The 12,109-nt window shown below is 57.2% G+C and overlaps 1 protein-coding gene across 1 annotated transcript in view; it reads left to right on the top strand.

Moving 5' to 3' along the window:
* COL13A1 (collagen type XIII alpha 1 chain) overlaps positions 1-12,109 on the top strand; it is a 147,210-nt gene that overhangs the window by 4,179 nt on the left and 130,922 nt on the right. The gene's annotated exons all lie outside the window — the stretch shown is intronic.

Below are 12,109 nucleotides of genomic sequence, written 5' to 3'. Positions count from 1 at the left end.
GAAGGTGCCCCCACCAAAGGCCGTGCCCAGGACTGTACGAGTGCTCCCCGGAAGCTGGGGCAGACAGTCCGTCCTGCAGCAGGTGGGCCTGGCCACTCCCTGGAAGACGGAAGAAGGGCACTGGACAGGGCCGTCCGGTGAAGCACACAGCCTGTGCGGTGGCCTGGAGGCACGAACCCAGGGGCACCGCAACCCCCGCCCCCCGCCCAGGGGGGGAAAGCGGTATGCTGGGTGTGGGGATCTGGAAGGCGGGTGGAAGAGAGGGCCAGCAGGGAAGGCCAGGCTGAGGGGACCCAGTGGGAGAGGGGCCTGGAATGAGGCAGGCCAGAGGCAGATGCTAGAAGAAGGCCTGGATCTGAGGGGCCTGGCCGTGGGGGAGGGGAGGGTCAGAGCGGGGAGAGGAGGATGGGGGTGGGGAGCCAGCTCATGGGGAGCTGGCAGTGTGGCTTCCAGTCCTCAGGCCCCAACTCTTCCCCCATCGGTGCCTCTCTTCTGGGCTGGGACCCTTAATGAGCGCTCCAGCTGCCTGTTACTTGATTTGCTTGCTGTGAAGAAAGAAACTGGAATGTCCCAAACGGAGGAAATCGGATGTCACCAGGGGCTGGGCAGAGGGTGTGCTGGGAAGCAGGAGGGACCCGAGTTCAGATAGCTAGATCCAAGTTGTAGGATCTATGGTGTCAGCAGCCAGCTTCCAGGTGGGCACCGGCCGGGGGGGGGGGGGGGGCCAGGCAGACTCCCCTCCCCCAACAGTGAGAGTAATGGCACCCCTGATGAGAACGTCTCACGTTTATAGGGTCCATACAGCAGCCGCTGCTGTGAGCGTTACCTCTTTCAATCCCCACAACCTCCTTGAGGGACTGACGCTCTCATTGCCCCATTTTACAGATAAGAAGACTGATGTCACTGTCCTTCCATCCTGCTCTCTATGATCCAGTCCTTTGGGTGGGAAGGGTGTTTTCCACCTTCAGGAATTTCCTGGGGGTCAAGGGAGGGTTGAAACCTCTAGGCTAAAAAGTTGAAGAACCCTGGGCAGACTCCCTCCTCCATAAAAATAACAATACCAACCACTGTAACAGGAATGTCTTACATTTAGAGGGTATGTGCAGGGGCCTTTTACTGGTTTTTTTCCAGAGGAGAATTCAGGGGAGAGATCAAAGCAGCGTCTGAAAGACCGGGGGGCTCTTACGGAGGAAGTATGTGCCTCTGGGGGTGTGGCCTGTAGATCACAGCAGCCTGGGCCTCCGTAATCAGACAGACCCTAGATCCCCTCATATGCAGCCAGCCTCCACTGCGTCTGACTTTGCATATGTGGTCAGTGCCTGAGCGGTCTTGTGGGGAGTTAATGGAGGGAAGATCCTCAGAGCCCCTCAATCCCAGCCCCTTCTCTCTATAGACAAAAAACAGGTCTGAAGCCTCCACAGCCAGGGATCAGAAGAGCCAGAGGTAGGATCCCCCTCTCTGGAGAGCATCTGTCTTCCACACCACACCTTCCCCCTTCCAGACAGTAGTTAATTGTCTGGTGAAGTGGTGGTAAAGACTTGGCATGCTCCACTCCCCATTCCCTGGCCTCAGCAGACATTGCTAATCGACTGCAGCACACTTTCCCCGTTGAGCTTACATACGGCCTCAGAATGCTTTTCAGTGCTGCCCCAGGAAGCTGCCACTAATTAGTGAGAGTCGGTGTTCGAGATAAAGAGCCATCTCATGATTCTAAGTTAAAAGGAAAATACAGAGCAATATTTATTACAGATAACACCAGGGAGAGGGGGTAACGTTTTACAGCTTCTCCAAAGGCCTTACAGTGATCAGGTAGCTCCAGACCAAACTGAGGACCTCATTAAGTAGCAAACCCTCATAGGAAAATGGTGAGAGAGTCAAAGCGTCTGAAACATGATGCCGTCTGCCTTAAGCATAGTTTCACAGTTTGACACCCTCAGAAAGATGCCTTTTTCCCCTTACTCCTAATCATTTTCATCTTGCCCCAGTGCCTTCTGGAAAGCCTTCCCCAAACCACTCCAACCCAAAACGGGCTCTCTCTCTGCTCTGACTTCCTGCAGAACTTGCTGGCCATGCCAAACATCTAGCTGGGAGAAGGAAAGTAGAGACATGGCATGGGCTGACTTCTCTTGTCCCAGACCCACGGCAGCCATTCCTAACCTCTCAACACATGCCCAGGGAGCCTAGATCAGCCCCAGAATCCTTCTCAACACAGCCGCCCAGACTGCCCCTCCCTGTCTCTTAGCGTCAACGTGCAACGTAATCCCTATTTGCCTTCTGTGGCTCTGCCTCCAGCACATTGTGCAGTGTGTTCTCCTCTCTGTCGCCTTTAAATATCTTGTCTCACGTTTGATCTCGCACAATCCAGCAGCAGGGATGAGAGCTCACTGGTCTCCAGGTCCCTTACGGAGCCCAGGGACTGCATAATGTAGGCAGCCCTCACCAATTAGTTGCCGATTTCAGGTCCCTCTGTTACAGGTTACTCTCTTTCCCCCATCCCAACCCAAGACGCAGCTGTATGCTCAGCATTTGCTCAGGGGCGTGCCCTGGAAATGGTGTTTCAGAGCAACCAGCCGAAGGGGAAATGATGAACTCCTAAATCCGAGCTGCGTCCCTAGTGCGCTGGCCAGGAGAGTGGCGATGGTTCAGGGTGATGTGTTCCCGCCTGGACAGAGCGGCTGGAAGCGTCCATCCATTCCCATCCACGACCCCCAATGGCCAGCAGCTTCCTCTCCACCCGCCCAGGCGCCTGGCACATTTTTGGTTGGGGCAAAACAGTAAGGTGGGTAAGCCCACAGCATGTGACGTCACATGGACCTCTGCCGCTGGCTACTTGTGTGACCTGAGCCTCAGCATCCTGGTCGGAGCAATGGAGATGATGACGACCTCCTCACCGGTTGTTGCCGGATTAGATGAAATCTTTCAATTAATAGCAGCTGTAATCCTCATCACCTCCCTCATCGTTGACTCATAGCTAATATTTATCGACCACTGTTCCAAGATTTCTATCACCTCTTACTTCGTTTACTTCTCAAAATAATCCTCTGAAGTGGTTATATTTTTATATATATTTCATTTGACGTTCCTTCAGGAGAGAAAAATGGAGGCCCAGAGAAGTTCAGTGACTTTCCCAAGGTCACACAGAGGGTCGCGGAGGCAGGCCTTGAACCCAAGCATTCTGGCCCCAGAGCTAGCCCTCTAAGGCCGCTAGTGGTACGCCATCTGTAGAAAGTACCATACCCTACTAAGCCAGCTGAGACAGGTCGTGGAGACCAGGGGCTAGGGACCTGTTCAGCTTGGTTCAGCTTCTGCAGCGGTGGCGCTGATTGAACTGACTTGGCATCAGGCCTACGTGACCATCTTTGCTGTAAAATGCCCCAGAGGATGTCGTTTGTGACATCAGGCCTTGGTGATGAACACCTTTGGGAAAATCACTGTCCAGAACTTTCCAGGAGGGATGGATCAGGTCTTGTCTCTTGGACACTGAACCGCCCTCTAGAAAGCTTAGCACCCAACCTGGGGTTCACCCTGTGACACGGGCTAGTCCTTCGGGCAGAAGTTTCTGCCTAAGCCCCAATCCCAGTTCCCGTGTATCAGCCTGTCCTCGCCTTTCTTTCTGCCCCTTACCTCCAGCTGCCTTGCGGAATAATACATGTCTGTCTGTCCACGCAGCCAGCTGAATGTCTCCTGTTGAAGCAAGGCCGGGGGAGAAGCGCTTTAACAACTGAACTCTTTAGAGTTAGTCTCCCCTCCTTCTCGTACCTGCGTGTCCTCAAAGACCTGGCCCTGGCTGCAGAGCATCAGCTGGGAGCTGTAAAACCCACCGAGGCCGACCCCCTTCCTGGAACCCCGATGCTGTCCCTGTGGGTAGGGTCTTGCGGTGGGGTATTTAGCAAGTCCCATGGCTGGCAGCCCCTGAGACGGAGAGAGACAGCGTTTACCCGTGCCACTACACCCAGGCCCCTCACCTGGGTCCCGAGCAGTGCCGAGAGGCTGGCGCCGGCAGTCATGAGGGTCACGGTGCTGGGATCTGGGGAAGGCCTGGGAAGGCTGGGGCGGACCGGGGTCCCCGGCTCTCCCGGGCGGTGTCCATGATGCCAGCAGACCCCAGCCGCAGCTCCACACTGACGCCCCCCCAACATCCGCATGCCGAATGCCCCCTGCCCTGGGTGGGGGCCTCCCTGCAGAAAATTCTTTACGGCCGAAAAGGGCAGAGACGCAGCTGCGGGCAACCTGCAGTTGCCTGTCACGCTGCAGTGCCTTTTGAGCCCCTGTTGTCAGGTGTTCTCTATCGGGTCACGCTCTGCCAAGGCGGCCTGTAGGGCAGGACGGGAAGGGTGACCTCAGGAGACAAGGATGCAGAAAGGGGACTGGTTAAAGAGGCATTACCTGGGGCTCTTCCAGGAATAGCCTTAGTCCCAGTGAGCTGGCATTTGTGGTTTCCTGGGGGTAGGGGGAGACTCGGTGATATGGGAGGTCAGAGGATGGTCCTGCTACCTCCAGCCTCCCCCCGACTCCATAGAATCAGAGTGTTGGAAGGGAGTGTTGGAAGGAAGGGGGGGGGGGAATCCCCCCCGCCCCCGCCCCGATATCCCTGCTTCTGAGGCTTACATACCCACAGTGACAGGGAGCTCACTACCACATGCAGCTCACTGTTCTGGCTGTAATGTGTGTGTTCGTCTTGTCAGAGCACCACGCCCGTCTCTACACCTGCCATCCCACCCCTCCAGCGTGTCCTGAAAGCACCTCAAACTCCACATGTCTAAACTGAGTAGGAGCCCGCCCCTCCCCGCAACCCCTTCATCTGTGGATGCACTGGCCTCCAGCTGCACCTCCTCCCAGACCCCGCTGCTTGCACCATCTCGGCCTCCTGCAGGCTGTCCTCTTTTCTCTACAACTGCCCGCCCGTCCCCACCCAGGCTACCCGAGGCTCTTCTGGGCTGTGACAAGAGCCTCCTAGCTCACCTGCTCCTGTTCCACTCTGCCCTGTCCCACTCAGCACCCACACAGCAGCTGAAGTGATCTTTCAAGGGCGCCTGGGTGGCTCAGTCGGTTGAGCGTCCGACTTCGGCTCAGGTCACGATCTCACAGTTTGTGGGTTCGAGCCCCGCATCGGGCTCTGTGCTGACAGCTCGGAGCCCAGAACCTGCTTCCAATTCTGTGTCTCCCTCTCTCTCTCTCTCTCTCTCTCTCTCTCTGCCTCTCTCCCATTCACACTCTGTCTCTTTCTCTCAAAAATAAATAAACGTTAAAAAAAAAAAAAAAGGAAGCTCTAAATACAGTCACCACAGTCCCCTAATTACACTCTTTGGTAACTTCCTATTGCCATCAGGCCAGAGACTACATCTCTTAATGTGGTTCATGGGGCCTGAAGAGCATGGCCCTCGCCACCCTCTCTTGCCTCAGGGCTCCGCCTTCCCTCACTTTCAAAGTCCAGCCACATGGTCATACACTGCCACCACTAGGAGCACAGACTCTGGAGCCAGATTGCTGGGTTCAAGTCCAGCTCTGCTAGTGACTGGCTGTGTGACACTGGGCGAGTCGCTTAACCTCTCTGTGCTTTGGGTTGTACCTCTAAGAACTGGGAGGGTGATAGTGATAAGAGTGTCTCCCTCTCATTAAGTGTTGCTTTTAGAATTTAAAAAGTTAAACAAGTGCTTTGAGCAGTGCCTGGCCCTCCAGTCAAAAAGTATTGCAATCTCCCGGAAAGAGCCCCCCCACCCCCGCCCCCATCACAGTTGTGCAGTGGAGGCACATGGGCTCCGAACCAGGCTTCCCGGTTCGAATCCGGCCTTGCCCGTCTTGGCTGCCCGTCGCCGTGCAAGTGACGTGCCATTCCTCATGAGTGGGGTGCTGCGAGTGCTGAATGAATTCATCTGTGCAGGACCCCCCCCCCCCCGGTTCGTAAGAAGCATATGATGGTGTCAGGTCTCAGACGTTTTCCCTGCACCTCGGGGTCATCCTTGGGTCTCTGCCCTGCCGTCACTTCCCCAGCCTGTAGAGCCTCACCCCTACTCGCCAGAGCTCGATGACTGTGGCTGCTTCTTGTTGACGTGTGTGGTTCGTGGTGCCTCTGCCTGGACAGTAAGCTCCACGGGGCAGCCTCTGTGTCTGCTTTGCCCCGACGTGTCCTGGCATTTCCCGTGGCTCTGCATGCACAGGTCCTCAGTACCCATTTGCTAGAAGGAGGGAAGGAGGGTAGAGGCTCCTGGCTTCCACTCCAGCCCTCTCAGCCCAGCCCCTCCCTGCTCTGTGTAGGGGACCCCTGCTTCATCCTGCACCGGGCCCCGAAACTACCCCAGGCCCCTGGAACCTTTAGTCCTAGGCTCGTGACAGCCTGGCCCCCGCCCACATCTGCATAGTTCCAAGGGCCCCACTCCCTAACTCCCTGAGGCAGCAGCAGGGCCGAAGGTTAGCTGAAAGGAAGGACTTTCTCCTATGAAGGCTGGAAAACTCACCCCGGGGCGTTCACCTCCTTTCCCTCAACTCTTTCTGATCTGCGGAGCCTGGAGCGACACCCCTGTGCGGTTCTGGTGAAACAGGGGGGCAGAGGCAGCCCGTGGCATCCGGCGGCCCCTCGGGGCCCTGTTTCACGGCCCTGGGAGTCTGTGATCAGGTGCCAAGTGCGTTGCACAAAGAGGACTGTGTAGGGAGGAAGAAGACAGTTCCCTGGGCACACCCCATGGCACCCCCTCCCGGCCCCCGGAGCAAGTCCAGTTTGGGCGGGTGTGGCTTGAGTGTCTCAATTTCCTCCGTCTTGATTTCCCCGCGCTGATTTTCCTGCGCTCCGCCATGGGCCTGTCCCCTTAACAAAGCCCGTCTACGGGACCAGCACCACCCCCCCCCCACCGCCAGCCATCCCTGGGATTAGGCCCACGCGCTGGCTCTGTGCCGCCTCCGTCCTGCCTCTGTGTCTTTGCTCATCACCAGAACGCCCCCCTCCCCCATCTCCATCTTTCCAAATTCTGCCGAAGCCCACGTCCCCCTGCACCGCAGGGAAGGGCAGACCTCCAAGCGATTAATCCAGTTCAAGTGTGGACCCGAGACACCAGACCAGTCCCTGCCCTCCAAGAACTGGCTTGATCTCCAACAGGACGCCATCCCAGTGACCGTGTGGCACGGGGTGATGAAAGGGGCTCTGGCAGATGGGATGGCACACCGCTGTGGGCCAGGCATTGTAATCAGACGCTGGTGCAGGGACTGGAGCTCTGCTCAGTGTGGTCGTGTCAATGGGCAGCTCAAGGTCGAAAGGCAGGGCTGCAGGCAGGACCCTCTTTATGGTTTCCAAGGCGTTTTCCACAGCAACACCGGGAGGTTGGTGGGGGAGGGGGGGCAATAGCCCCATTTTACAGATTCCCTGTGGGAGGGGAGGTGCCAGGATCAAGGTCACAGCCGTGGAGTGCGGAGCTCACCTGCTCTGGGCTCCACCACCCCCCCCCCACCACCACCACCACTTGGACACACCCACGTATTACAGAGGCCCAGGTGGAGCCTGAGCCCTTTAAGAGTCCTGGAGCTAAGCACAGGGAGGGAGTGGCCCCTAAACCCAAGGCCAGGCCTCGCCGCCTTCTCTGGGGGGAGTGAGTAGCCGCCTGGCATTTTCCCTTTGATACTGATACAGGCATTTTAATAGCTGCAAAGATCAGGCAGTCATGTTTCGGCTCTGGCCATGTGGGGCATTCCAGGAGGCCCTGGCCGCCAGCAGGGGTGGAGCAGGAGGGCTGCTCCATCCAGGGTGACTGGGGGTCCACGCTGGAGTCTTGGCAGGTTCTCCACCCACCACTGAGCCTCCTCTTGGACATTTCTCACCAGGGGTCTCAAGCTCAGATGCCTAAGGGGGCCAGGCTGGTGGCCTAAGTAAGTGAAGCCGGCCAGGGAGAGGTACTGTGATGACCTGGGCAGCACATGCCCACATAAAAGGGACAGCCATCTCTCAGCACCACCCAGTCGTCTCCATGGCACAGTGCTGCCAGATGCCCCATTGTATAAGAGAGATCGGAAGTCCACACCTCGATGTGAGATCTCCTGATTTATGAACAACCGCTGTTTATTGAGCACCTACCATATGCCGGGCCTTGTTCTAGGCACGGGCGATATGACGCTCCCAGTTCTTCACATCTGGACACTCTTTTTGTTATCTGATCTCATCTCATTTTATCCTTCTACCTGGCCTGTGTAGTCCCGGGGATAACTAATGTCATCCCCGTTTTATACATGAGGAAATTGAGGCCCCGAGGGGCTATATCTCTTGCTTAATACACAGTGGGAGAGCCAAAAACAGACCATGTCCTTGTGGAACTTACCTTCCTGTGATCAGCGTAGGCAAGAAGCAAGATAAATGAGCCAACAACGCAACAAAATCCAAAGGAGAAAAGTAAAACAGGGAGGAGGGATAGGAAGTATGTCGCAGGAGGGCACTGGGGGCAGAGAAGACCTCTCCGAGAGTGAGACGGTGGTTAGCTAGGAAACCAACATCCCAAGCAGGCAGGCCAACAAGTTCAAAGGCCCTGGGGTAGGAGAAAGCCTGGCATGAGCAGGAGCATCAAGGAGGCCTGTGTGGCCCCCTGGCGGCCATGTTGAGAATGCTCTGTGGGGCAAGGCCAAAGGCAGGGAGTTATCATGAGTTTATCACGAGGGGGTCGCCAGGAGGTTATCACAGTGACTGGGACAGAGATGATGAGGCTTGAACTGGGTGTAGTGCGGAGGTGGTGGAAAGGGGTCAGATCCTGGATGTGTCCAGAAAGTGGAGAACAGGAGTAGCTGGCCAAATGGGCATGGAGTGAGAGCGAAGGAAGCATCACTGATGACCTCCAGGGTCTGGCGACATGAAGTCACCTTTCTCTGTGATGAGGAAGACAGCAGAGGGGCAGGCCCAGGGGAGTGGGGACGAAATATGAAGGGCCCGGATTTGCCAAGCTAATTTTGAGATCCTATCAATGGAGATGGTAAGTCGGGAGCTGGATACGTGCGTCTGGTTCTGGAGGAAGATCCGAGCAGGAGGGGCAGTGAGGGCGGCATCGTCACGTACAGAGGAGACGTGACGCAGGGCGAGGGCCCCCAGGAGCCAGAGCAGAGAGAAAAGAGGTGAGCCAGGGCCCTGCGGCCTCCAAATAGATAAGAAGGAACCAACAGAGGAGACAGAAGGAGCACGGACTGGCAGGAGGGAAACTGGGAGGGTGGCGTCCTGGCAGCCAGGTGGAGAGAGGGGCGAGCGAATACTGTCACAGGCTGAGATGAGAAGGACTGTCCCCTGGGCTTAGCAACATGGGGGTCACTGACGACCTGGGGGACAGCGCTTGGTGGAGGGAGGGTCAGAGCCTTGCAGGGGTGCTCCAGGAGTTTGCCTGGGAAAGAGCGTGGTCAAGAGAGGATTTTTCTTTTCCTTTCTCCTTATGGTGGGAGGAACAGCAGCGTGTCTGCCTAATGATTACATCAGGGACGGGCAGGCGACAGCTACATCCCGGCCGCAGCCTGTTTTCGTAAATGTGTCTTTACCGGAACACAGCTTTGCGTTTCGTGTTTTCTGTGGCTGCTTCTCGCCTCCAGCAGCACAGCTGAGTGCTTGTGTCGTCGTGCAGCTCGCACAGCCTGAACTATTCCGTAGCTGGCCCTTTATAGCAAAGGCCGAGCCCGATGAGAGCCCCGGATGGAGCCTAGAGCAGGGAATTGCTGATGTGGGTGGGCGGGGAAAGCCTGGTGTGCATGCAGGTGCAAGGTTGGCCTCACGTGGGAGAAGCAGAGAGAAGGGGCAGGAGCCGTCGCGGGCGCATGTGGGCGGGTGTGCACGGTGGCGGGAGCCGCTGGCAGGCCTCTTCTGGCTGCTTCTGTTTTCTCAGGGTCATCAGTTGACAGGGACGTTGGGGGAAGGGCGCTGGGGTTGGGAAGGAAGGAGGCGGGAGAAGCAGGGGCCGGGAGCTGAAGGATCCAGGGAAGCACCGAGCACCTGCTGGGCTCTCATCCGGGATAACGGTAGCGAATTAGAGCAAGGCCACAGCATCCAACTGTCAGCAGCAAGTTTCCTGGCTGTCAGAGGGCATGGAAATGTCAGGGGCCTGTGTCACCATAAATTCAGCCTTTGCCAGTGCCCTGCCCTGTGCCCTCCCACCGCGCTCAGCCCTCCGGCCATGCTGCCCCGACCCCCTCTAACACCCTTAATCCTCTGCGCCGTCTGTCTCAGGGCCTTTGCTTCTGTTTCCTTCTGCCTGGAACACACCCCCTCCATGTCTCCGCATGACTCATTTCCTTGCTCGCGCCAGGTCAGTGCTGAACGTCCCCTCCACAGAGACCCCTTCTCTGCCCCCCAAGTTTCCAATACCTCCTGCCATCACTCTGTCCGCTTTACCCTACTTTATTTTTCTCTGCCACACTTACCACTGAATTGGTTGCTTGTTTGTTTCTCTGTCTTCCCCACCAGAAGGTGAGCCCCGCGAAGGCAGGCGCCCCGTCCACCCCTTGCGTTGCATTCTCTAGCTCCAGGACCCAACCTCTGCTTGGCATGTCGCTGGGGTTGAGTGAGCGCAACCCTGTGCAAACCCAGCTGGCCTTGGCTTGTCACTCACTGGCTGGCCCTGCCTGTTAGCGGACGTAAGTCACATGCCTACTGTGTGCCGGGCACAGCCACAAGTAAGCCCCTTGAGGAGCCCACAGGTTATTGGTGGGAAGGTTGCAGGTGGATGCACGTGGTCCCCCAGCGATGAGCGGATTCGTGAGCTGGGCTCAGAGCTGGGCCCTTCACTAGACTGTGCTGGGGGGTCATTTGTTTGCTTGGTAAGGATCCACCTGCAGCCTGACCTCAACATCTGTCTACCTAATATGTGTGTGTCAGCCGCCCTTTGTGAGCGAGGGCCTCCCCTTTGGAACATTCTTCCCTTCCCCTCCCTCCTGTCTATGTTGACCTTCAGCCCCCTTCTGCCTTCAGAGCCTCTGCCCAGCAACCCCCCCCACCCCGCCGCCTGGTCTGCTGTACTCGCTCGCGAGGGGGCATCGTGCACCTCTCTCCAGCAGGATGGAGTGGACTTTGGGTCAAAAGATCTGAGGTCTCATCCCAGACCCACCGCGGACACAGCTGTGTGACTCCACCAGGTCACTCAGCCTCTCTGAGCCTCCGTTTCCTGACGTAGAAAATGAGATCACTATGAAATCTCCCTTAGAGTTAGACTGTGAGAAATAGAGGTGATTCTCCGGGCAAAATCGGCCAGCTCAGTGGTCGTTCCCCGGGGTGGGGGTGGGGGGCTCCGCAGACATTACAAATCCTCATGAAGCTTTCCTGACCTTCCGTCTCCACCCCCCAAACAGCTGACACCAAATCCTATGACTTTCTTTACCTCTCCCGGGGCCCAGCCTGAGCGGCAGAACCACACAGCACTGAGGAGGCAGACGATGGAGAAATGTGCACTGGGGGCTGGGCCGCTGGCCTCCCACCTGCTTCGCATGCGGGGACCTCAGTATACTGGTCAGAGTCAGCGCCTGCGAGCCACGGTGGCTGTGGTTGTGGCAGCTTTACATGTGAAATCAGTCACTTCAAACTACTGGAAACAAAGTCAATGAAAAAAAAAAAATCACTGGAGGAACCGAATAAAACACATCTAGAGGCTAACTTGGCCCCGGGGCTACCAGGTTCTAACTGCCCAACTAGCATCCGAGCCCGGTGCCTGCCATACTCCACCTCTGACCTTGGCCGTGTTAGTCTCCCCGCCCTGTGCGTGGGGTTCCTCACCTGTAACCTGGGAGTGTGACAAGAGCCAAAGCATCATGTGTGCCTCCTGGCAGGGGCGGGGGTGGGGGGGTGGGGCGGGCAGGCTCCGCTCCTTCTCTGCATCGACCATTCAATCCTCCCATTAACCCAGCGGGGCTTAATCCTGCTCAGGGTCGGAGGTCTGCGTAGGAACACGGGTGGCCTCGCCCCGGAAGCGTCCCTTGTAGCCTCTGTGCCAGTGTGGCCCATGCTGTGTGGCTGGGGGACCGAGGCGCTCGGCGCACTGCCCTTTGAAAAGTTGGGATGCTGGTGCTTACAGCCGTGTGCCTGTCCATCGCCACCACGGAAATGGCAGCTGCGAGGGCAGGAGACGCCTCGGTCTTCTTGCCGCCACTTCCTTGGGGCCCTTCCTGATTG

The sequence above is a fragment of the Lynx canadensis genome, chromosome D2, assembly GCF_007474595.2.
Source record: "Lynx canadensis isolate LIC74 chromosome D2, mLynCan4.pri.v2, whole genome shotgun sequence".
NCBI classification, from domain to species: Eukaryota; Metazoa; Chordata; class Mammalia; order Carnivora; family Felidae; genus Lynx; species Lynx canadensis.
This window is presented reverse-complemented; position numbering and strand designations above follow the sequence as displayed.